Source organism: Hipposideros armiger, unplaced genomic scaffold (genome assembly GCF_001890085.2).
Source record: "Hipposideros armiger isolate ML-2016 unplaced genomic scaffold, ASM189008v1 scaffold_754, whole genome shotgun sequence".
Taxonomy (NCBI): Eukaryota; Metazoa; Chordata; class Mammalia; order Chiroptera; family Hipposideridae; genus Hipposideros; species Hipposideros armiger.
In genome coordinates, this window is record NW_017732104.1 from 289,841 (window position 1) to 311,881 (window position 22,041).

General features: G+C 38.7%; 1 long non-coding RNA gene across 1 annotated transcript in view; it reads left to right on the forward strand.

Annotated features, from left to right (window-relative positions):
* The first annotated feature begins 468 nt into the window (after positions 1-468).
* Positions 469-22,041, forward strand: part of LOC109373928 (uncharacterized) — a 200,542-nt gene continuing 178,969 nt past the window's right edge. The window contains exons 1-2 of the long non-coding RNA XR_002122321.1: positions 469-579; positions 17,188-17,245. This is a non-coding gene — a long non-coding RNA (uncharacterized LOC109373928). The remainder of the gene's footprint in view (positions 580-17,187; positions 17,246-22,041) is intronic.

Sequence of the window (22,041 nt, forward strand, 5' to 3'; positions counted from 1 at the left end):
TTGTCTCCTCATTTTAGCTGACTCCTTTTATGTATTAGGTGGCTCTACATCTGTCAGTCTTGACAGAGTGGAGTTATATAGAAGGCATCCTATGGCCCAGTGGCACAGTCTCCCTGGTCACCTGAGCTGGGTGCTTCAAGCATGTCTTCTGTGTTGGTTGTGTTTGTCTTCCTGTTGTAGTGGAGCCTTGAATGCTGCTGGCATGCTAGTGTGTGGGGTTACTAGCAGTGAGGGCTGGCTGTGATTATATTAGATGAGCTGATGTGTGGGGACTGACCCGACAAAATATGAGTTGCTTTATAAGGGCTCTGGTGCCAGCCGAGTCTGCCTTTTGGGTATGTTATTTATAGAGTGGATTGGGTGGTGCTCTGGTCTGGTCTGAAGCTTTCCACTGGGTGTGTTATTTTTGGAGCCTCTTGGGAGGGGCACTGGTGCAGACCAAGGTCACCACCACTTGTGACACTTGTGAGCTTGGGGCTGCTTGGTAGGAACTACAAACTGATCTGTATTTGGTTTCTGCTTGTGCTTGGCTTGGAGGTACTTGGGCGAGCACACTAGGCCAGCTGTCACATGTACCAGGTAAGGGACCCTTTCGTGGGCACTGTGATTTGTGTTGAGGCCTTGTGCTTGAGCTGCTGCTTGTGCTGGACATGTGTCTGCTTAGTTGAAGCTATGTTCCAGGCCAAGACTGGCTGCTGCTTATGCCAGGCTTGGGACCACCTGATGGGAATTACATTGCAAGTTGAGAGCTGTTGTCACTTGTGCTGAGCTTTTGAACCACTTAGCCAGAAGTACAAGGCACATTGAGACCAGCCATTGTTTGGGATTTGTCAACCTTTCAGAGGTTTTTGGCAAGTCTGAAGTATAAACCAAAGCAGGCTGCTTATGTGGAGGAGCCACTGGAAGCACCTTTGGCCAGGCAGGTGTGATGGGTGGGAGGGGTCTTAGGGAATCATCAGGGTGGCCAAATGGTGTTAGCCAGCTTAATGGAGAGCACAGATTTGATCCCCACCTGCACTGTGGTAGCTGGGTGGGAGGAGAGTTAAACAAAGGAACAGTGTCATCTGCTAGTGCTTTCGTCCCTGGAGAGTTGCCCAACCTATGTCTCTCCTGCCCTTACTCCCAAGTTAGTCAGTTTAGTTTCTCCCTGTTATATCGCTGGTGCATTCTGAGCTGCTACCCTTGTGCTGGAGCTTATAGCAAGTGACTCTGTGCATGGGCCCTTTAAGAGGAGCACCTCCATCTCTGTCATCCTTTTGTCTTATCCCAACACAATCCCCATGGGTTTTCACAGCTAGATAATGGGGATTTCTCTTTATTGCATTTGTATGCTAGGCTGGGAAGCCTGGTATAGGACTGGAATCCCTCACTTTTCAGAGGTAAACTCTGCAGCCAAGATATCCCTCCTGATTCTTAATCGCTGCACCATAGGTGTGGGGCCTGCCCATTCCACATCTCTGACCCTCCTACCGTGGCTTTTTCTTGTATGCTTAACTATAGGATTTCTATTCAGCTAATATCCAGATGGCTCTCAATGATGGTTCTTCTATAATTTAGTTGTAATTTTTTTTTTTTTTTTAGCTGAGCCATCCTGCTACCTGTTGGCAGCTCAGCAGCTGCTCAGCTTGGGCTGGACTCGAACCGCTGTTGCTCAGAGCTCAAACTCTTGAGCGAGCTCTTAACCAACTGAGCCACTTGGCTGGCCCTTAATTTAGTTGTAATTTTGATGTGGTTTTAGGAGGAGGCAAGCTCAGACTTTACCTACTCCACCATCTTGAGCATAAGTCCCAAGCCTATGTTTTACATGCTAGCAAAAATAACTAAAAATAAAATAGTTTTATTTATTTTCTATTTTATAACAGCATAAAAATGCATATGATACCTAGATACAGATGAAACAAAATATGTGCAAATTTTTCTTACTGCTGTATTGCAGTGCTATTGACACAAAACTAAATTCATACATTTAACATATGCAAATCGATTAGTTTTGATATATGTATATACTATGAAACCCTCATGAAAATAAAAAGAACTCTTTTCCTATTAAAATTGTATAATGCATTCATTCGAAACACTTATAGCTAAAATAATTTGATGTCTCAAAAATTGCTTTAAAATACTTTGCAAAATAGCATAACATGAGGATATAAATAAAAGAAATGGCAGAATGTTGATAATTGCCAATGCTTTTGATAGATACATGAGTACTCATTATATCATTTGCTGCATTCTGCATGCAATTGAACATTAATAAAAATTTTTTGTTAAATTTTATTTATGTTTTAAGGGCGGAAAGGCAGAGGAAGAGTTCAACAATGATAGTTCAGATCAAATGATCAATGAGTGATTTGTTAAACAAAAACCTTTGCGGCTGAAAGAAAGGGTTTATTGAGCCATATACTAATCAGAGAAAGGAGCTGGTTTGGGGACATGCAGTCTAAACCACCATCAGCAGTTGTCAGTTTTTTTACACATGAGTTTGGGAAAGAAAGATGTGAGTTGTTTTGAAAGAATTTACATTGGCTATAGATAAGGAGGGGCAAGAAAAGGTGAAACTGGGACAGGACTAGGATAGGTGCATAGTTCTTAAAGAAGAAATATTTACTACTTAAATTTTTTTTAATTAAAACTTTTCTTTTGTTTGTCAATTTCAGTAGACATTCAATATTATATTAGTTTCAGGTGTACAGCATAGTGGTTAGACATTTATGTAACTTGCAAAGTAATCCCCCTGATAAGTCTTGGACCCATCTGATATCATACATCATTATTTGTGGTCTTTGTCTTTCTTTGTCTGACTCATTTCACTTAGCATAATACCCTCTGGGTCCATCCGTGTTGTTGCAAATGGTAATATTCCACTGCTTTTTAATGCTGAGTAATAGTCTGTTGTATGTATGTACCACCTCTTTTTTATCCATTCATCTTTTGATTGGATATGTTGTATGTGGTGGTAATTGAGGGGGGTGCTCTGCTGTGGTCTGAAGCCACCCACTAGATCTGTTGGTTCTTGGGCTCTTGGGAGTGGTTCCAGTGCAGGGCAAGGTCAGCCACTGCCTGTATCCTGCCCGGGTCCACCTGGTAAGATCTATAAAGTGACCTGTCATTGGTAGCTGCCTGTGTTGGGTTTGGAGGAGCCTGGGAGTGGTTATGCTGTGAAGCAAGACTCACTGCCACGGGTCCTTGGCTTGAGGTACAGGGCATGCGAGGGCTATCCACTACTTGTTTGGGGTTTGTGAACCTTTAAGAGATTTTAGAAAAGTCCACATCATAGGCCCAGGACCAACTGCTTGTTCAGAGGATTAGCTTCTGAAAGAGGTATGGGCTGGGCATGTGCATTGGCTGGGTCAGGGTCTCAGAGAATCACCAGAGTGGGATGACAGTGGTGTTAACCAGCTTAATGGAGACTCAGATTTGGTGGCCTCCTGTGCCTGCATGGTAAGTGGGGATAGGACTCAGCAAAATAACATTGGCACCTGCTGGCACTTTATTCCTGGAGGGACCTATTCCTTCAGCCCTTGCCCAAAAGACAGACAATTGGCACTTTGCCAGCTGCTGTCCTTTCTCTAGAGCTTAGGGTGAGTGTTTGTCAGCAAGTGAGTCTGTGCTTCTGTGCTGAGCCCTTTAAGAGGACATCTGGGTCTATAGCAGACCCCTGTCTCATCTCACCCAGACTCAGTCCCTGCTGAGTTTCCCAGCCAGCTGTTGTAGGGACTCCTCTTCCTGGTACTGATGCTCTGGGCTGGGGATCCTGGTGTGGAGCTGGGAACCCTCGGTTCTCAGGGGAGGCCCTCTACAGTGGAGATATCCCTTCTTATTCTTAACTTCTACATATGGGTGTGGGACCAGCCGTTGCATGTCTTTGCCCCTCCTACCACTCTCAACCTGGCTTCTTTTATATGTCCTTAGTTATATGATGTCTTCAGGTGGTCTCAAAGGTAGTAGTTCCATAATTTACCTGTAATTTTGGTGTGGTTGTGGGAAGATGCAAGTCAGCGTTTGCCTATTTTGTCATCTTGACAGTCTACTTCTTTATTGGTTGTGGGCAACAGTTCAGAAAGTTCTTGCATAAGCAGGATGTGGTGGCATCTGGTAATTGGTTATATATATATTTTTAGATAGCTGCCTGGAAGTTGGTTGAAAGTTTCAATAAACATTCTGGAATAAGAGTGGTCTTTTGTTTTGGCCCACAGCTATTAACTGATTACTTCGGCTATCTCTTTCTCCCACACTCTGGCCTGTTGTAATTTAATTCAAGAAATCTCAGAAGTTTTCTCTTGTCAGATTGAAAACAGATTATGCCTAAAAAATAAAATTTTAAGAATAAATGCCTAGATAGAAATTGATAGTTTTCAAATTTGTATTCTCTTAATTAGCTATTACAACTCTCATGAATTTCAACCCACAAATTTGAGAAAATATTTTTTTTTAAAAAATTCACCATCAAACCTTACCTTGGAGGATGTGTTTCCTCTCCAACATATCCAGATTCTGAAATTCAGGCTCCTTATGATCAAAAGAACTTCAAATGATCTGAGTATTCAGCCACATTCTTCTGATTGCTATGGGCTTTCTATACTCAGCTTGACTTTTCTCTGTATTATATATATCTATGTTTTCATGCTGGCTATTTTTTGAAAGTCAAAAACTGCCAAAATGAAGATAAAGATATATTTCCTCTCTCTATTTTCTAGCTATATCTTCTCCTTCTCGTATTTTCTTATACATATTTCTATGTGTAAGAAGCATAAAGCTATGCAAATGTTTTTGAGTTGAAACAGAATGTTTTTCTTTTAAAAACTAAGCATATTTCCTATGACATATATATCTAGATGCTAGCTCTCCACTTGTTATTGTAATGTAAATGCAGTAACTGTTATAACAATTGTCTGAAATATGTGTCAGTACTTAAAATTGCCTCTAGTAATAGTCTTTTTGAAATACCATATATTTCTTTCTTAAAATATAAAATTATGATTATGAGTATATTAAAACAAAATTGAATGTTTGAATTAGTAGTTGGTAATCATTTAATATATATTAAGGAAAGAATGAACTGGTCAGTGCTTAAATATAGATAATTTTTTAATGAATATACAAAGAAAATTGATATACAGACGTTAATGTGATAATATAAAAGTGTTAAACTATTTAAAATGTTAATGGAACATATTGAATATACTTATTTGATAACAATTTTGCAAAGTATGTACAATTGATGAGAAAAAAGTGAACAGAAGAAAACAGAAAAATGGCAGAAAACAGAAGAAAGGGAAAATGAAGTCAGGTCAGATGCAGGATAATTAGTGCAAGTGATCGAATCCTTCTGTCCACACTTTTAAATCTTCATTTTCTAATTGAAGCCCCAGTAAGAAAAATCTGATTAGTTATATAAGTGATGAGTTACAAAATAAACCATAAGATAAAAACAGATGAGGTATTAAAAAATATAAGGTAATAACAAACAATTAAAATTACTTTGTGCTGAGATATATATCCAGCTGTAATAAAATAACTGTGAGAGGATTTGTTTCCAGAAATAGAGAAATAGTAGAAATCAAAATGCTCCTGATGGAGAAATATATCATAGTTGGAAAAGAGATATTAAGGCAGTGAAGACTTATGGGCCAAAATCAAATGGAAGACTGAAAGGTAAGACAGGTGTTCAGCATTTCTTTTTTCCTCAAAGTACCTAGAGCAGGAAGCTGAGAATTTAAGATTCTTTGTTTCTTTTCTTTTTTTTTTTTTTAATTGGGGACTTGTGGGAGGGGAACAGTGTTGGGAAATTGGGGAAGGGGACCAGCTAAGTTGTTGTTCTTCAGTCTTCGTTGTGGAGGGTGCCAGTTGCCATCTGGCTGCCCGTCGGCAGCTCGTGGCCTCTAAGCTCAAGGTGCTGTGTTACAATTTTAGTTGGGGGTGGGCGTAGCCACCATCCCATGAGGGAGTGGAACCAGCAGCCTTGTTGTTAAGACTGCACGTTCTATCCACTGAGCCATCCAGGCAGCAACTCAGCTCAAGGTACCAAGTTCAGTCTTAGTTGCAAGTGGGCGTAGCCCACCATGGAAATGGCAATCTTGTTGTTAGACCAGCTGAGCCATCGTGCTACCTGTTTGCAGCTCAGCGACAACTCAGCTCAGGTGCAGCATCACTGCCCATGTGGGAATCGAACTGGCGGCCCTGTTGCTCAGAGCTTGCACCTTAAGCTAATTCTTAACCAACTGAGCTACTCGGCTGGCCTAAGATTCTGTTTCTTAATCCCCCTTCGAATTAGGAGTATATAAAATAGAATGCAGAAAAATGGTCCTCTTCAATAAACTTCAGGATTTGGTTTGGATTCCTGAACATTTACATCAAAGAGTAAGAAGACCATGCATTAAACCAGCTCTCAGAGAGATTGAATGAAGCCCAACTTTGAAACAAATTCGTTCATTAAAGTGGATTGGTGTGATATTGTCAGTGCAGATTCATGGTGGAAGCAAACATAAATCCTCTCTAAAACAGGGTTTCTTTATTTGGGGGTCAATGAATTTGGGTGGTGTTATGGGTTGAATTTTGTCCTTCCAAAATCCATATGTTGAAGTTCTAACTCTAGTATTTCAAATAAGGTCATAACCTTATTTGGTAATGAAGTCGTTGCATATATGATTAGTTAAGAGGAGGTCATACTGGATGAGGATGTGCTCCTAATCCATTGTTGTCCTCATACAAAAGCTAAATTTGGACACCCATCTACAAGCCAAGAAATGCATGAGGCTACCAGAAGGTTGGAGAGAGGCCAGGAACAGAACCTCCCCTAGCACCTTTAGAGGGAGTATGGTCCTGCCAACATCTTAGGATCTCTGGCCCCCAGAACTGTGAGATAATACATTTCTGTTTTTCTAAACCATGTAGTTTGTGGTATTTCATTATGGCAGTTCTCCCTAGAAACTAAGAAATGGGAAAAATCAGATATTTGTTTTCATCAATCTCTAGCTCAAATTTAAACTTTTTTTCCAGTAAAAGTATAGGTAACATTCAACAATATTATTTGCAAAGCCTGATTTGCCACCAATAGAAAACATAGGTGTGTTCATATTATTAGTGCTGTGGGAGATATCTCTAGATAATATTGATGCTCATCATTAGTTTAGAGTAGTTATTATACACAGCTAGGTTTTGTTAATTTAAATAATAAAGGACTTATTAATAAAGAATGTGAATTAATGTATCATAATTGTGTTAAAATGTTGATAACTACTTCTTTGTAATTGGTTCCCTGTATATCTTTGTATAATTTATAATGCACATTTAAAAGATTAATTTGAGAAGAGGTTTAGAGATTCATGACTGTCAAGGGTGTCTCTGTCACAGAAAGTATTAAGACTCTTGTTCCAAAGAAAATAAGAATATTCAAAGTGATAATAACTGGGTTTACTGACTAATAAATGATTTAAAACCACAGATTTAAGAATCACAAGAACATAAGGAATCTGATTGACAAAAGCACACCTAGACAAGTCTTGATTAAAAGAAAGATAAAGAGACATCTTACAAGCAGCCAGAACAAAGGTAGATTTTTTTTTTTAATTAAAGTTTACTGGGGTGACAATGGTTAATAAAGTCACATAGGTTTCAGGTGTACAATTCTGTAATACATAATCTGTATATCACATTGTGTACTCACCACCCAGAGTCAGTTCTCCTTCCGTCACCATATATTTTATCCCTTTTACCCTCATCTACCACCCCTCTCCCCCTTTACCCTCTGGTAACCACTGAACTATTGTCTGTGTCTATAAGTTTTGGTTTCTTTGTTTGTCTTGTTCCTTTGTTGTTTTCAGTTTTATATCCCACATATCAGTGAAATCATATGGTTCTTGACTTTTTCTGTCTGAGTAAAGAACAACCAACTTCTTAACATTATCAGTGGAAGTTTAAAACCAAGGAACTATCAGAAAAGAATAGGAAAAAATATGTAGTGTTCTAAGAGGAATAGGGATAGTTCCTATTTTCACTAGCCAGAAAGGAAATCTTTACAGTTGTAAGCAACAGGTGGAGGACTCAGAAAATTTTGCTTAAGTATACCGAGTTTAGTGATACCCTTCTCCAAAAAGCAATATTAAAAGAAACAAAACTGAAGAAATACACCTGAAGAAATAAACTGTTCATAACTAACTAAATTGTCTCCCAGAACAAATCTCAAAAATACTGATTTATAAGACTGCAAAAATAACCATACTAAACTTACTTACTTACTAAAGTAAGTAAAATCTCAGTGTGTAGTATCCATTCAATAATTGTCCTGCATGCAAAGAAGCAAGACAATTTGACATATAATAAAAAGAATAATTAATCAAACCATACCAGAAATGACACAGATGGACTTAATAGAAAAGGATGTTGAAACAGTTGTTGTAATTGTACTCCATATGTTCAAGAATCCAAAGCAGGAATAAACTAACTTTTTCTGTCAAGAGCCAGCTTTAAAATAATTAAATCTTTGTGAGCCAGCCTGTGCCACTATTCAGATTTGCAGTTGTAGCATGAAAGCAGCCATGGACAGTTTATAATCAAATAAATATGGCTGTGTTCCAACAATTTTTTTTTTCTTTTTCAAAAAGGGGCTGCGGGCTGTGGTCAATCTATGAACTGTAGTTTCCTGAACTCTGATCTAGAAAAAAGATTGCATGTTTTAAGGAGCTTAATGGAAGATAGGAAAAAGACATAAACTCTAGAGATAAGAACTACAATGCCTAAGATATAAAATATACTATATGAAGTTAATACCAGATTAGGCATTGCAGAAGAAAATATTGGTGAATTTGAAAAAACACAGCTAGGACAATTATGTCAAGTGATTCACACAAAGGAAAAAAATACTGTAAAATCCCACTGTAAACTGTGTGTGCCAATTTTCTGCAACACACACACACACACACACACACACACACACACACACACACACACNTTTAAGAAAGGAAAAAAACTGTATTAAAATTGTAATACTCAATATATACCAATAACAAAAGATGAATACAAGTCACATTTGACTTCTGCAGTTACAAGAGGTACTTAAAGTGGTTACCATCAGTGTGATTTTAATACAGTTTTTTCCTTCCTTAACATGTGTATACATTTTTTGGCACCCTCTGTTAATTTTAAAATGTTGAAAGCTGAGATAAAGAGCAAGACACAGGGTATCTACTGTCACCACCTACATTTAACACTGTACCATTCCTAGGCTGTGAAATACAGTAAGAAAAATATATAATAACAATTCATAAATAGCAAAAATAGGCTTGCTGTCATCTCTAGGTGATATGGCTGTGGAAAAGCACAAAAAGAATCTTCAGATAAACTATTAAGTTGATTAAATAGGCTGCCACATTAAGTTGTATTTCTATATACAAAAAACAATCTCAGATGTTAATTATAAAAATTTTTCATTAAAATAGCTAAGAATAAACCTAACAAAAGATATAAAATACAGCTATATACAAAATACATAATTTGAGATATAAGTAAAGGAGGGAATATCATGTTCATTAATTAGAAGATTCATGTTTGTAAACATATTAGTTCCCTCCAAATTGATCAATATTTTCAGTGAGTTCTTAATTAAAAATTAAAAGTTTAAAAAATTTAAACATTAGCAGTAAGAGTAAAAAACAAATATAAGGCTGGCCGAGTGGCACGTTGGTTAGGAGTTAGCTTGGGACTCCAGCTCTAAGCAGCAGGACCCCGGTTTGGATCCCATATTGAGGACCACTGATACTGTGCCCTCTACAGCTAAGATGGTGAACAACAGCTCATCCTGGAGTGGGCTGCTGTGAGTCGCCGGCGATGGCATAGGTTGTAGTGGGGCTGGCCAGCAGCTGGCGTGAGCTTTCGTGAACTGCCGTCCAATAGCCGGTGAGCGACTGCCTCACCTGGGAAGAGCGCAACAATAATACCAACATGGGCCAGTGAAGTGATGTCCTCCACAATTAGACTGAAGAACAAAAGGACAGCAACTTGTCTGTTCCCTTCCCTGATTCCCCAACACTGTTCCCTCCCCCCAATTCCCCAATAAAAATCTTAAAAAATAAAATAAAACAACAACAACAAAAAAACGAATGTGGAATGTGAAAGTCCAAACACATTATCAAATAAGCTTGAATTAGAACAAATTTGGAGGTCTTCTGTACCAGTTGTCAAGACTTTCTCTTATCAGTTTATTGTCTTTTAAGTCCAAATCTACTCATCTTTTTCCTGACTTATGATACTGATGCTGAAGCCTGTAAATATTTCTCCTTTGCCAGTTGGCTCGATATTAGAATTTGATGATATTGGATGCTGATGGGACACTGCATGGCCAAAACAGGGGAATGGGTTTCCCTGCCTGGTGGTGGTGGTGGTTTTGTTTATTTCCTTTTTCTCTACATGGTAACTAATGAATTGGAGTGTAGGGGGCTCAGCAGTACTCATAGTGGCAGTCAGGGCCAGCAGTGGTCATCTTGCATCATTCTGTGTTTTTTCCACTGCCTTCTATTTTTCACAGCTCTGTTGCCTGCAAGTTGTAGCTTCTCTCTACATTTGGTGTTTCTGGGTGCATTGGAATCCTGGTCACCCCTTTTAGTATATTTGTTAGTTCTTTGGAAAAAATTTGTCCTGTTTCCTGAAAATATCTATATAAAACCAAATCATAAATATACAGTAATTAACAGTCTTATTGGTTCAAATATAAGCAAGTAAACCTATTGAAAAGCAGAGACTCCAAAACTAAATACCTGCACATGAGGATATCAGATTAAAGCAGAGGTGACATTTCTGAGCAGTGGAATATAACGTATTTTTAAAATAACTTGTGCTGGGGCTATTTAGAAACAGACATTATATTTGACCTCTACCTAAAGCTGGTCTAAAAAAAAATCTACTTCAAGAGGATTGTTGATCAAGATGTGAAAGCAAATCAATATACCTTCTAGAAGATAATATAGGACAATATCCCTGTGAGCTCAGGAAAAGATTTGTTAAACAGGACCCCAAATGCATATTCTAAAATCAAATACAAAAGGGAGACAGTGAAACTAACTGTAAATCAAACTGATAACTAAACAACAGCAAGACAAAAATAATTTCTTCAAGTAAACTTTGAACACAATGTTCTCAGCACACAATCTTATAGGATTTAATAAAAAACAGATGTGAATATAAATTGTCTTAAATAACTGAAGCGAAGCACATGAAATTCAACAGTTTTAATATTGTTCTAGCATTACTGCTAAATTATAATTAGAAATTTTCTCCTAGAAGAATAGATGCACTAACACTCTGGAAATTTCATGTAATATTTTAGCTCATTCATTCCTTCAATCAGTTATTCAACATACATAGTAAGGGCAAACTAGATGTTAAGATCATAGCTACTCAAGTAATGAGTCAAAATCACAGCAAGGCAAACCAAGGCTGTGTATCAATTATCTATTGCCACAATAATGTCTCAATATAAACTACAAAATCTCAGTTACGTGAGCTGATTTGGCTTATGAGTTTGAAGACTCTCTTTTAAAGAATGGTTCTGGGTAGGCTTTCTGAGGTTGGGGCACAGATGTCCTCTTCATGTCGTCTGCACATGCTCTTCATGTGATCCTGGCTGAGGAACAGAAGCTCTCTGGAGAAGGTCTTCTTTTTGTGAAGATGTCAGAGCTGCATGGGACATAGTCGAGTTGCACACACAGTTTTGCTACCTGACAACATCCCGTTGGCCGCAGCAAGTCTGTGGTTGAACCCAAAGTCAAGATACGGGGAAGCATACTTCACCCACTTAGTGGGAAAGACATCGAAGTCATATGAGAAAGAGTGAAAGGATATAGATACAGGGATGGTTAAAAAAATCAGGGTCATTGAGGCAATCTGCTACTGGCAGTTTGACCATATAATATTATATGCGGCTGCGTAATTCTAACACTGATCACAGTATGGCAACCTGACTTCAGTATCTGTGTTTATAGGAAAAAGGATTTGTTAGCCAATGAATTAGGATACTAGTTGTACTTTTCATGCTAAAGATGATAGTACAGTTTGACTAATCCATCCTATTAGAACCAAGGAAGAAATTGTACTGTGTAGTACTTTTCAGTTATATTTAAAACTAACTGTTTGATGTTTGGCATTGTCACCTCAGATTCAGCCACCACGTCCTTTCCAGCTATGATGAGGCACAATAGTTTCCTTAAGCTGTCACATGTAAATCTAGATCGTGACCTCAGGGTCTTCACAATTGTGCAAATTAGCTTTTTTTTTAGCTGCACTTTTCCCTTCTCATTTTATCTATTTCTATCACCAGTGACTAAAAGTCAGTACAAATAATAAATACTAACATCATAAAGTAATCAAAACAACCAAGTTGCCATATGGCATTTAAAGAAAATCAAACATCTCCGTAGTCTTCCCCTGGGGCTTTTGAAACATTAAATATCCAAGAGATCTTGGGCTGCTTTTTTTTTTTTTCCCCCTGAAGACTGGAGAACAGATAAGAGAACAGATAAGACATGGCTGGAGTGGTTTATGTTAATACAATGATGGATGAGAACTGGCAGTTTACAACTTTTATTCCTGTTGTCATAAAAAACAAAAAACAAAACAAAAAACTGGGAATCAGCGTCTAACATGGTTGCCAACCCAGTGAAGCAGCAGGCAGAGCATTAACCAAAACAGATGACAAATTCCCTGTGGAAATGCACTTGCTTGGCAGCCGCTGGAGGTAAAGTGGATGAACAGGCACAGTGGGAGCAGGTGCTTGCTGGAGGCGATGCATGAGAGCAGATCCCCATACTTCCTGGAATCTTATGTGTTTCTCTTCAATCATAATGTAGATGGCTCCAATCATAAATTATACCATCAATCAATCAATCATAAAATAATAGCAAGCTACTGTGAGTTAGATAAGTCTTGTCTTATAATAAAATATTTAGTGATTGGTTTGTTTACTTTTACTTAGAAGCATGTTTGAATAATTTGTTTGCTTCCTCTGTCTCCTAAGCTATATCAATTCCATCTTTACCACATTCTGGTGTTTTTTTTTTAAGATTTTATTGGGGAATTGGGGGAGGGGAACAGCGTTGGGGAATCGGGGAAGGGGAACAGACAAGTTGCTGTCNTTGGGGAATTGGGGGAGGGGAACAGCGTTGGGGAATCGGGGAAGGGGAACAGACAAGTTGCTGTCTTTTTGTTCTTCAGTCTAGTTGTGGAGGACATTGCTTCACTGGCCCATGTTGGTATTATCATTGCGCTCTTCCTGGCTGAGGCAGATCAGTCGCTGGCCACTGGACGGCTGCTCACGGCAGCTCTTGGCAGCTCACGCTGGCTGCCGGCCACTCACAGTAGCTTACGGGAGCCCACTACAGCAGGGGCTGCAGCCTACACCATCACCGGCAACTCACGGCAGCCCAGCTCCAGGAGGAGCTGTTGTTCAGCATCTTAGCTGTAGAGGGCACAGCATCACTGGCCCTCATGTGGGATCTGAACCGGAGCTTTGCTGCTCAGAGCTGACATCCCAAGCCAACTCCTAACCAATGCGCCACTCAGGCGGCTCACCATATTCTGTTATATATCATTTATTGGCAATAAAGAACATGATCTAGTGGTCATAGGCTGAGCCCTGGCACAAGAACAGAATCTTCACTAGCTGTGTAAAAACCATTGGCCATGCCTTGTGACTCCCTGGGACCCCTCCCAGCTAGGGCTGCATCACCGAGGACCCTCTCAAAACTGGGTCAGTCAGCCTGGCCCATGCACCTAAGGAGGTTCTTTCAGTGGTTGGGCCTTGTGGATGGCCTGCAGGTGGCAATGGGCCTAGAGGACCCTGAGCCTTTTCTAAGCTGCCCCAGGCCCCACACTGGTGGCAGCAGTGAGGTCATCCCCACACCCCTCCAGGGCCAGCACAGGCAGCAGCCAACCCCATATAGCTTTGTAGCTCCTACAAGGTAGCCATGGCTGATAAAAGGCAAGGCTCAAATTGGTCTTCATGGGAGCCTCTCCTGAGAGACAACAGAAACAACACACCCAGAGGCCAGCCTCAGACCACACCAGAGCACTGCCTGATTAGTCCCACAAGAGGCATACCCAAAGGATGGTCTCAACAGGTACAAGAGCCTGCTGGGGTGAGTCCTCCTCTGAGAGGTCAGGCCCCACACAGCAGCTCATACACTGTGGGTGTGGCCAGTCCTCACAGTCAGTCAGCCTGGGAGTCAGTCCCACCCACTGATGCACCAAAAGCAATCAAGGCTCAACTACAACAGGAACACACACACATCACACTTAAGGGACACTCCTGGAACACACGCACAGATCAGGGAGACTGCGCCATTGGACCACACAGGACACATACCACATAAGGCCAGACAGCAAAGACCGAGAGACATAGGAGATCTACCCATGAAGCAAACACAGAGTGGCAGCCAGAATGAGGAAACAAAGAAGCATTTTAAGAAAGGAAAAAACTGTATTAAAATTGTAATACTCAATATATACCAATAACAAGATGAACACAAGTCATGTGTGTACAGTTTTTGGCAGCCCCACTGCGTGTGTGTGTATGTGTGTGTGTGTGTGTGTGTGTGTATAAGTAGACACTTTGGTCAGTGTTGCTCAAGCAGTAGTTTGCTGTAATCAGAAGTGTCTAGACATTGATGGTAACCACTTTGAGCACCTCTTATAATTGCAGAAGTGAAACATGACTTGAATGCATCTTTTCTTATCAGTATATATTATTACAATTTTAATAGAGTTTCATTTCTTAAAATGTGTATACATTTTTTGGCACCCTCTGTATATATAGTATATATAGTCACAGGATGTAGAATACAGTATAGGGAATAGAGTCAATGGTATTGGAATAACTGTGTGGTGTCAGATGGATAGTAGACTTGTTGTGGTTATCGCTTTGTGAGGGGTATAAATGTCTAATCACTGTGTTATTTTGTATACCTGAAACTAATAATGAAAAAAATAAAAAAGAACATCATATATTTAGTTAAATTGAAAACAAACTTTGTCATTAGGAATGAAAGAGTTAAAATAGACAATTACTACATAGACAAGTTAAATACTACTGAACCCATTACATTAAAAAGTGAGAATTTTAAATTCAAAGTTTTTAGTTGGTTAAGGGTTAGATGTATTAATAGTCTTTCAGAAATAATGTCAGCAGCCTTTTAACATACTTGTGATAGTTAAATTTTTGTCTGTGTAGCGAGGACATTCGAAATTTAAATGAATTTGACTTAGACAAGTTACTGTGTTTCAATTTTTTTCTTTTGTAAAAGTCACTGATAATACTTGTATTATCTCAGAATATGGTGAGAATTAAATGAGCTAATATGTGCAAACCAGATAAAGTATGTAATCAGTATTTATTTTTAAATACTATTATTAGTAGTACAATTATTGCACATATTATTTACTACAATAAATATAATGTTCTTCCAGTTTCAGAATTTTATTGTAATAATCAAATTTCATAATGCATTAATCAACAATTGTAAATATGACTAGTGATTAAGCCTTTTAAGGAAATGTTGGTACATGGAAATTTGTCCCCTGACAAATTTCAGTCAAAACTATGGAACACACACACACACACACACACACACACACACACACTCTCCTTGCTATTTTATATATTTAGACAATTTTTTTTTAGTCTTTATCTTAGTAATCTTTAACTTTGTTTTGGCATTTCTCAGATCTACCATTTGTAAGTAAATAAAGGAAACCATAAAGTTGGAGGAGCTTCCTAATCACTGACAAATGTGATTGTTTGAGATGTCAGTGATTGGGGAGATAGGGAAGTTGGCTGATGTTCAATGTATGGGAAGTATGCAGGTAATTACAATTAGGAAAAGGGAAAAGGGAGGTGAGAAAGGAATCAACCAGCAAGGCTGTGTTCCGTGCTCACGTGTGTCTATATTACTTTCCTGTTGCTTCTGTAACACATCACCACAAACTTGTGGCTTGAATCAGTGCAAAGTTATTAGCTTACGCTTCTGGAGTCCGGAAGTCTGATTTTCAGGGCTGTATTCCTCCTGCAGGCTCTAGGGGAAAACCTTCTCTCTCCAGCTTCTAGACTAGAGGATGCCTACATTCCTCGACCTGTGGCCGCTCCCTCCATCTTCAAAGCCAGCACCTCAGTCCCTTCTCCCCTCTCTGACTTTTGCCTCCACCCTTATACCATCTCTCTCTGACTCTGATTCTTTCGCCTCCCTCTTATAAGGACCTTTGTGATGACACTGGACCCATGCAGATAATCCAGGATAATCTTCCCATCTCAAGGTCCTTAATGTAACCACATTGGCAGAAGTCCCTTTGATATAGGTAACATATTCACAGGTTCTGGGGCTTAACACATGGACTTTTTTTTTTTTTTTTGTGCAGGGGGGCGGGAGGGGTGTATTATTTGTGCTATCACAGGGTTACATGCTTTATGAGCCACTATGGAGAGAAAAGAATTACAAATAAAGACATTTAAATTACACATAAAGAATTACACGTAAAGACATACCCTGTTAAATAAAGCTCTGACTCAGCAGGGATTAAAACTAAATGAGTGAGGTTGGAGATGGGGCAAACATGAGCAAGGGAAGAGTTGCTGAATTTTAAGTTGTTGAGCATATTCATGAAAAAAAAAACTTTTTTCTATGTTTATATCACTGTATTACTATGTCTGTACCCTACATCCCCGCAAAACAAACAAACTAATGTGGTTCAATAATTATTGGATAAAGTTAGGCCTGTGGATTTCATCGACAGGTTATAAGACCTACGTTTTCCCTACATCTTATTTGTCCTTTAAAATAAAGCTTGGTTTCATGAATCAGAGAAGACACATTATGTAATAAGTCATTCACTGGCAGACCCTGAAATGTCACCATATAAAAACCTGGTATATGTAATATTTCTTTCTCCAGAGCATATATGTCATCATATACCAAATAATTGATAAATACAACAAAATAAAACAAATGACATCAGAACTCACTAAAGTAAAGGCTCGAATGAATATTTCACAGCATATCAAGTGCTCATGTATGCAGACGGATTCACCATCAGATAGTCCTTTCTTCTGATGAACACAAGCAAACCTCAATCATGTAGTTTCCCCAGAGAGTCATGGAGGAGAAAGTCATACTGTGTGTAACACTCAGTGTTCTTCTTACTCTCCAGGCATTTCTTAAGGGCCTCACGTATATGAGCTCCTGTGATCCTGTGACAAACCTGCAAGGTGAGTATACTCTGTTCCCATTTTGCATTGAGAAAAGTAAAGTCAGTAGTAGATATAAGTAACTTGCTCAAACTCATAGAAGTACAGTAAGTCCTCACTCAATGTTGTCTATAGTTATAGAACTTGAAGCAAAACAATGTGTAACAAAACCAATTTTACCATAGGCTCATTGATATAAATGAGTTAAATTCCTATGGTATCTCATCAACATTATACTAAAATGGCATTGCATGAAACGATGTTATTCAGGACATGCTGTTAGTAGTTTTAACTCAGTCGGCTTCCACAGGCTGTGCAATTAGCTATCTATGTGGACTGTCCAGTGTAGTACACTTCTACATGAATGGAAAACAATGGAAAAGGTTTATTGTTTATTATTTTTGTCATTTGAATTTAATAGCAGTTACTTTGGGATCAATTTTAAGAATAGACGAAGAAAAAAAATGTCCTAATATAAGCCCTGCTTTTACCAATGTGATCTGAATGGGAGGCTGTAGAGAATTTTCTAGTCAGTCAGCATATTGCTTTATGTATCACACACTTTTCTTTTCCATTTCTGCTTTGCCTGTCTTGGATTCTGTCAAGCCAGTTGTGGCATTTAAGCAATTTCAAGGTGTAGTGAACCGTGAACTGAATTTCCATAAATATTGTAGATGGGAGACAGGTAAAATAAAGATGTCTACAAAAGTGAATGCATGTGAACATATTCATTTTAAAGGCTCTCTCTGTAACTATGCTACCTGTTGGATATCAGCCATATCCGTTATCTGGCTCTGATAGCATGGTATTTTCACCAACGATTGCTTAACTGGACACCGCATAATAACAAGCACTGTGGTAGGAATAAAATGATAGTTCTGAGGTGTACCTAGATGTGGGCTCCTAATTTGCGTTTCATCATGAACAATACCCTCTTCCCCCGACTCCTGTTCTCTCCGGTGGTGAAATGAAATACAGCTCCCGATTCTAATACTCTTAGCAGAAGCCTGCCTGGCTACAGGCTTCTGAGACGTATGTGTTGAAATGGTTTAACATACTTGGATGACCTATGATGAGAAGCCACTTTTTATGAAAAAAAAAATCATTCTCAGCATGGGTTTATTCACACTCTGGATCGGAAAGGGTTGTTTTAAAATGTAACACATATGCTTTACAATCAATTTACGTTTGGAACAAATATGTTGTATTTATAACATTCGCAGGTAACCAGTAAGAAAGAGCAATCAATTAAAGTGTTTACTAATGCCATTAATGAAAGTGAGGCTGTGATAAATGGAGACGCTTGTGACATGGACCATTGTGCTAATGATGAATATCCGTAGGTCTGTAGAAGTCACAGCTCTTACAAAAGAAAATTAGCTAAAGCTGATTACAATTTATCAAGGAGCCATTGCTAGCTAGTGTGCTGTAAACGCATTAATAATAGGTTACAACAGGTTTGAATGTAAAAAGGTCCAAATAGCCAATTTCGCAAATGGGATACTAAACTCAATTTAAAGTAGTATGCAAACAACTGAGACATATACAATAGCAGTTTGAGATGAATAGTTTATATTTTTTTCTTTCCGTTAGTCAACTGATACCAGTTTTCTCAGAATGATTTGGTTAGGAAAAGTCAAATTCTGTAAGTTTGGAAGTTCATTCAAAGCTAAATATATACTGATAATTAGGATTAGATATCTATAAAGAAGAAAACTTAAAACTAAATCTATTTTCCTATGGAATTCCTTAGAAATCAGGCTTTTTTAAAGTTATTGCTTTATGAGACAAGTTATACAATCTATGAAACCTTGAAATATCATGAAGTCCACTTAAAAATTGATCTAAAAAATAGGGCTGCATAATATTCCTGCAAAATGGAGGAGACATTTAAATTCAATGATAGTTCAGATAATTGGATTCATTGATGGATATGCTGATATGTCTCCTGCTTGGTTTCTCAGTGTTTCCATAATATACTCAACCGATTCCTTAGATAAAGTGAGTCTGTTTTAATCCTCAAGTGGTTTCTGTTTTCCTGTTAGATTTCCTATCAAGTTCTTGCTATCAAGAGTAGACCCAGAGAATAGATACTCATGCTGGGATTCTTGTATTGAGTTACCAACAATGATAAAGAACATAATGATATTCTCCTTTAAGTGAAAAAGAAAAGAAAGAAAGAACATGAGAGTGTCTCAGTCTCCCACAATACTCATTACTGCTGTATTTATAAACATACTTCACACTATGTTGTCATAAGATGTTTCCCATGACACCTATAGAAGAATAGGTCACACCTGGTTTACAGTGGGTATGTGTGACATATTAGCATCAGATGAAGAGAAATACTGCTGCAGTTCCGATCCATTCAGAATGGGGTTCTGAAGGGAGGGACCTCCAATGGGCAGGATTTGAGGCCATACACCTGACTGTGGAGGAGAGCTAGCTAGTAGTATAGACCTACACTGATTAATTGGCAGAGGTTCCTTGTGTTTGTCAAGAAACGATTGGTAGTGTTCCGTGTTGGCTTTTCTTTGTCATCCAGGTCTGATGGTAGCAGAGGCCCTGACATAAGTAGGCTCACTGAAAGGAATGGAAATCGTAGAACTCAAGACCTATAGAGCCAGGAGTCTTCGCTTTGTTAACTGAGGCTTCATGGACATAGTTACTATAGTGGAGGAAAGGGTGAGAGTGCCAGCCAGGGGGCCTGGCCCACAGAGTCATGAAGATGGTTTGTAGAGCACTGTCATCAAGGGGAAAAAGAGAAGGCCAGCTGACCAGGACACACCTAAGTCTGTACTATAGGAAGAGATCAATGATGGAATACCAGGAGCCCAAGGGTGGGCACCCCAGTGAAGTACCACCATCCCATTCCCAGTTTTCTTTCCAGAGAGAGTTTTCTGAATGAAGAAACCTCATCTTCAGAGAAAAGGAATCTGAAATAATATTTATAAATGATTGATAATGACGCTATCAGTTCTTCCCCAAAGGTATCATTACCATAAATGAGAAACTGTGTAAGAGGAATGCCCAAACATTACAAGAACCATTAGACACAGGGTCCAGGTTGATACCAAAGCCAAAGTCATCATGGCCTCGTGTTTGAATGGGAGCATGCGAGGTCCAGCTAATAGATGAAAACTTGGTCTACATTAGCTTACTGAGTATCCACTAGGTCTGTACAGCTTGTGGTGCTCAGCCGCAGAATGTATAATTGGGATTGACACACTTAGTACCTGCAGTAACCCTAAGTTGTGTGGGATATGGACTATCATGATTGGGAGGGCCAGATGAAAACCTCTGAAACTATCCCCCTTCCCTTGACCAAGGTAATAAATCACAAATAATATTGTAAGGGGGAGCATGGATGAGATTAGTGCCATCCTTAAGGACCTAAAGGATGCAAGGCTGCCAATCCCCATCGTACCCCCAATTATACTTCCTTTTTTTTTAAATTAAATGTATTGGGGGTGGCAATGGTTAGTAAAATTACATAGGTTTCAAGTGTACATTTCTATAATACATCATCTGTATATCACATTGTGTGCTCACCACTCAGAGTCAGTTCTCCTTCCATCACCATATATTTGACCTTTACCCTCTTCTACCCCTCTTTGCCCTCTGGTTATGACTGAACTGTTGTCTGTGTCCATGAGTTTTTGTTTGTTTCTCTTGTTCCTCTGTTGCCTTCAGTTTTATATTCCACATATGAGTGAAATCATCCAGTTCTCGACTTCTGTCTGACTTATTTCGCTGAGCCTAATAATCTTCCATTTAATACATCATTCTGGCCCCTGCAGAAGTCGGATGGATCGTGGTGGATGAGAGTAGACAATTACATATTGTATCAAGTATTGTACAATAGTAGTCTCAATTGCAGCTGCCGTGCCAGGCACGATATCTTTGTGAGAGAAGATTAACATGTTTTCTGACAAATTGTAGGCAATTACTGATTGGGGAATGCATTCTTTTGTACTCTGATTGGAAACGGATCAGAAGCAGTTCATGTTCAGGGCAACAATGTGGTTTTCCTGTTTTGCACCAGGACGCTATTGATTTTCTTGACCTCTATAATAGTACATTTCAAAGAGATCTAGATTGGCAGTTAGCAAACCGTGGCCCACCACGTCTTTTTGAAGCATATGTGTGTGAAAAATAGTCTTTACATTTTTAATTGTGCAATTTACAATGTAAAACTACTATCAACTTTTGAGTGAGAACAGTTGCTCCGTTTTCCTTCTTAGCCTGCAAGTCTAAAATATTTGCTCTCTGACTCAACAAAAAATGTTTGCCAACCCCAGATTTAGACTACCTATGTGGGGCATAGTTAGCTAGAGATAATGTTTTTTATCTTGGTTTGAAACGTTTATTTCAAAAAGACTGGAAAAACATCTTTCTTTAGAAGGTTCTAAAAGTAGCCGTGGCCTAACATTCTGGAAAAAAATGGTTCATTGCCCTATTTGAAGACTTTATAAAGTTTGTCTTTTGTATGTTTGTTTTTATTCTAGTTTTAAGGTTTTAATCCACTTTTGTCTTTTTCACTTTTCCCCAAATACTCACATTTTAGTTTCTATTTCTCTTGTGAAAACTTGATTCTCCAATTGTATTATTTTGGTCAGTTTAGGAGTATTGCAATTCATGCAACCAACTTTTTTATATAGGTTTTATTACTTAATTTTAGAGGTTTGGATTTGAGAGGGGAATGGTTTCTCAGTAATGTTCCTTTGGGCTGTGAATTTGAATCATTTTAAAAATACAAACCTGATAGTAAGTGGGGAAGAATTAAGTTCTCAAGAAAAAAAAAAAAAACCCTGCAG